At 44.5% G+C, this 5,158-nt stretch overlaps 1 long non-coding RNA gene across 1 annotated transcript; it reads left to right on the forward strand.

The window, feature by feature from the left end:
• The first annotated feature begins 2,026 nt into the window (after window positions 1-2,026).
• LOC123078364 (uncharacterized) lies at window positions 2,027-4,446 on the forward strand. The gene is made up of 5 exons (XR_006437386.1): window positions 2,027-3,239; window positions 3,306-3,370; window positions 3,493-3,615; window positions 3,714-3,764; window positions 3,870-4,446. It is a non-coding gene; the product is annotated as an uncharacterized lncRNA (long non-coding RNA).
• The last annotated feature ends 712 nt before the right edge of the window (window positions 4,447-5,158 follow it).

The raw sequence follows: 5,158 nt of genomic DNA on the forward strand, positions 1-5,158 counted from the left end.
TTGTGCTTCAGTGGAGAGGTTCAGATCTTCATCTTCAAGTACATAGTCAGGCTCAACCTCTACCTCCTCTTGCTTAGCCTCTTCATCAACATCAAAGTCAATATTGTCTTCATAAAGATCATCATCTCCATCATCTATGTCATAATCACTGTCACTGAATTCTAAATATGAGACCACAACATTTCCAGTTTACAAATTTGGCTATGCACCAGCAACCAGCAAGTTTGGGTTAACACCACCATTAAGCAGGTCTGACTCTGCACCACCTGTCAGCAAACTTGGGTCAGCACCATCATTAAGCAAATCTGACTCTGCGCCATCTGTCAGAATATCCTCTACTTCTGTCCCATCAGCTGCAACCTCTGAAAATGGATCTTCAACATTCACAGAAATGATGCTGTGAGTAGATGCTGCATTGCTTGCACCAACAATTGAGTTGGCCATTCTGACAGGACTTTCAGCAGAAGGCATCTTCAATATCAAATCTTCTCTGAAATTGCTGATGAAGTCTGCATGGTCAACCATAATTGCAAGAACTTTGTGCCGAGCACTAGCTGTGATCAAATGTTGCAAATCTTCATCACCTCTAATTCTCAACAACCCATCTGAAATTGTTTTCTCACGTAAGCACTAGTAAATTATGTGCTCATTGGCAGGATATCCCAACCATTTTAGGTGCTCTTCTAAGACTGCATATGAAAATGTGCGAGCATCAACATAGTCAAGGACCTCTAAAGAAGAGTTATAGTACTCTAGGGCACTGATAGGTCCACAGAAAAGACCACCATGTTCCAGTTCCTAGTGTAAAGAAAGGAGTGTGAACACCATGTCCCATTGCTGAATCACACACTGCATCCAAAAAGGGCAGAAATTCAGAGCAAAATTTAGTTAACTGCATATAACAATGAAATTCTAACACTGAACATGAACTGCAGAAATTCAGTTAACTGAATATAACACTGACCAGTTAACCACACAAATTCAGTTAACTGAACTATAAGCAACAACATAAATATAAAGTGATTGCAAAACACATTAAGATAAATTACATATAGAAGCACCATAGGATTGAGTTAATAGCCACTGGGCCACCTTCTTCATCAAAAACCTAACTGATAGTTCACTATTATAGCGATATAACACAACATGCTTCGAAATCCACCACTACAGGGACTGCAAGCGAATCTACACAAAACAATTGCCAAATTCACAAAATAAATACCACATAGGGTGCTTCCACGCAACAACACTATCTTCATGCCCGAAACCCATACCTTTCTGCAGAAACCCTAGACTAAATGCATAGCTCAAAACCCTAGCTTGCTTTCATGGTAAGAATGTCACATTGCAAGATCAAAGCATTACAGAACCATGAATCTGCCTCCAAATCGCACGGATCCACCGTACTAGCCTGTACTTGGCCGGGCGCATAGCAGAAAAGGAACAGGGGAGAGGAGGTGCAGAGCAGAGGCCAGCTCACCATAGTGTGGAGGGAAGACAGCAGGCGGCCGGACTAGGTGCGCGGAGGGAGGCGGCACTGGACCGCGAAGAGCTTCGGCGAGGCAGCCATGGTTGCTGGCGTCAGCAACGACCGCGCGTCCCCCGACAGGAAGAAGAATGGAGAAGGGGGAACAAGTGGGAGGATAAGCTACAGGAGTTCTCCGACATAATAAATTCAGGTGCTCCCCCGTGGCTGTCCAGCCTGTACTGCGGGTTGATAACAAGGAAAGGCAGTGGGCTCTTTGCAAAAACGCGGGCGCTGACCGGCTCGGGCCCGAGGAGTCCACTTGTCGAGCTTTGATTGATCCATGATTAAAGTTTGCATATTGGCTGCAAGTTATGAGACTGGTTAGGTCCATTTTACAAGTTGTCTCTACTATTAAAGGGGGATCGAACTTCGTGATGGTTCGACCTCCCCTCGTGGTTCGACCTCTCCAACCTCGTACGTAACTTGTGCCCGTGAAGGAAAAATCGGACCTCCACACAACCCCTCCGTGCACGATAGAAAAAAAGAAAAGAAAATAAAACAACCCACACGCACGCACGTCCCAACTCCCAACTCCCACCCCGGTCCACCAGACCCCTCGCTATCGATCCCGTGTCTTGCAGAGAGGAATCACCGCCGCCGGCCTCCTCCCAGATTGGAGCGGTGGATCTGCATCTCTTCTCTTCATCACCGAGTCCATGAGGTGCTCGATGTGGCAGGGGCGACGAACAGGAGTGCCGCATCAATAGCAGCGACGAACGACGGCCCAGGTAATGCCATCTCCTTACCCTCGCTCCACCGCATCTTCTCACGCCAATCAGTGGATATGCAACTGCGGCCCAGACTTGGTGGCCGAGCAGCAGCGACCTCGACGCGGCGCATGCGTGGTAGCTGATGCACGACACAGCGACCGCGACCAGGACGCGGTGGCGGGAGAACGACGACGGCTGACAAGACCTGGCGTGACGGCCATGAAGATATCGACTCCGACGACTCGCCTCCGTTCAACAGCGCCCTGCTTTTCCGCATCGCCTCCGTCAAGCATCACCTTCTTTTCCGCGCGCACAGCACCTCGGTCACTAGTAAACCGCTGTATCTCTGTACTCTGTTGGCGGTCTGGATTTAGGAGCTCTGGGATTTGGAGAATGCACGGGCTGGAGCTGGGGAATAGCTCGGGCTTCCTTCAGAAGACGATAGGTCGTGTTTGGATTTTTTTTCGAAGAATTAATTTGATTTGGATGAGACTAATCAGTACGTCATGTGGGCCTCCAATCGAAATTTGTGGTGGGAACTTTCCTTCCATTCATCTTCTAATCAGATTTTGATATTTGTGCCATTGATTTGAGTGCTGATGAAGAGCTTTCTATGGACGAAGAGTCAACAATGCATTGGCATTTTCCAAGTCCATTCCCTGCTTTTAACTATTCAACTTTCTTCTCTTTTTTTGGAGAACTAACTTCTTTTCTTTGTGAAAAAACTATTCACGAATCAGAATCATCGAATTCACGAACTGCTCATCGAATTCACGACCTGCTCATCGAATTCACCCCACCGAACTCGATTCGTAGGCACTACCGAATCGCAAATCCCAAACCCGAATTAGTGGACTACGAATCCGGTAACTATGGCAGGGACTGGCAAGTGGCAACATACGCCTGGTGGCGTAAAGGACGACGGGTGGTGGTAGGGCTATGGGCGGAGCCGGTAAACGGAGGAGGTTGCCTGTGGAAACCTGGCATGTGGCGGCATAAAGGTATTATGGTTTGATGTTTGCTTTTTACCTAGATGAATACTTATAGCACTGAATTTATGAATGTAGGCGTAAAGGACGACGGGTGGTGGTAGTGCTATGGGAGGAGCAGGTAGGGGTATGGCGGCATAAAGGTATTATGGTTTGATGTTTATTTTTACCTAGATGAATACTTATATATAGCACTGAATTTATGAATGTAGATTTATAGTATTGTGTTTTTGATGTTTACTTATTGTCGTAATCTCATGTATAGGTTGTGTAGAAATCACTCAAGTCTGCTTTTTTATTGTGGAAGCTCGTTGTATGTGTAAAATTATTTATACTCTTGGTCCCGGCGCACGGAGCCTACAAGACGCCGAATGTTCCTGCTGCTGCTGTAAGCATTTCATTTGATTATGTTTTCACCTGTTGCTGCTGTGAACATCAATTATCTTTACTACTGAGTCTATCATATTTTGGTTATGTTGATGGCAGTACCAAGCAGGAAAACACCAGAATAAGTTCAACTTGGGGAAGAGCATGAAGGTGATGAACTCACTCGGCGGCTTGTACCGTGTTTTGTGCTGGAGGAACATAAAAATCTCCGTTTCCTCGTTACTTTATTCTGATGGTTTATTTGCCATATGTTAGATTGGCGAGAGGTGGGGTACCAGAAAGAGGCGACGTTAAAATCGGTGCCAGTGACGACGACGGTGGACATGATGAGCTTGGCGACAGCGGCTGCCGCAACATTGTTGTACTTGGATCCCATGCTATCCGAGCTCGACAATGCCAATAGCTCAGTCCTTTTGCGTGTTCATTGACAAGTTGTCCGTACAGTACCTTTGCGTCAACAACCACGACCATGATGACGGAGTCGTGCTGGCCGACTGCCCTGCTTCCATGCGCCGAGCAGTCTACTGGTTTGAGATGACCGTGAGGACTGCTGGGCTCAAGGGGTTGAATTGGGTTCACCACATGTAGGGTGGCAACCTGGGTCAGCTAACTTTTGTTGGCCCTTTCTGCTATTTGGTATCTCTAGCCTGGTTTTAGTGCTCTGACAGCACTTAGCAATGCTAAACTTGAGACCAAAAGGAGTTGTAAGAAGTGTTCCTTAGAAATTGTACACTAAACTGCTTGCACGTTTTCATGCATGTTGGCACTCATCTTGGAGCACAATTAAATGGAAATCAATAGCAAAAATACAATCTGCATAGTGGTAATCTAATCCTAGAATTTGGCTTCATTTATATATTTCAAAGTGGTTACATGATTTTATATTTTGCGTACTATGTTCACACTGTAACTTTTTACCTGGGATTTTAAGTGCGCGAACAGTTGATATGGGTTACAATTGAAACTTACATTCGTTCTACTGAATAGAAGAAGTGGCTTCTGATTTACTAAAATTTGTTAAGAGCTATAGTAACTTTATTCTGTAGCAATCAGTTAATTTAGAAGTGATATTTCCCCCTTGCTTTGAAGTGAATGCAAATTTCGGGGTATACTCTTATTCATTGCAAGCATCACTAAGGGCAACTTCTGGAACTTTAATTTAATCAAAAGAATACTGAAAAATCCTATTTGCATTAATTTTCTACTCCCTTTGGTACACCATGTCTTATAAATGTGATGCAAATTGTTGTAGGTTTAGTTTTACATTACATTCTCCTCCTTCCCAGATCACAAGTGTCTATTTCAATATATTCCCTTTTTTCTATTTTACAAAATACACTTTCCACCATGGAAGTGACATGTGTTATTCCTGAGAACTGGTTTAGTTTGAGTTGATACCATTTATTTTTTCTTTTCCATTATTGTTAACAACATCTCCTTGATTCATAGGTCGTACCTTCTGCTAGACCGTTTTATTTTCTTCATTGGAAAACTTATGTAATACTTGATGTCTTTTTTGTAATAGAAACTTCATCTTTGCTTAT

The sequence above is a fragment of the Triticum aestivum genome, chromosome 3D (genome assembly GCF_018294505.1).
Source record: "Triticum aestivum cultivar Chinese Spring chromosome 3D, IWGSC CS RefSeq v2.1, whole genome shotgun sequence".
Lineage (NCBI taxonomy): Eukaryota > Viridiplantae > Streptophyta > Magnoliopsida > Poales > Poaceae > Triticum > Triticum aestivum.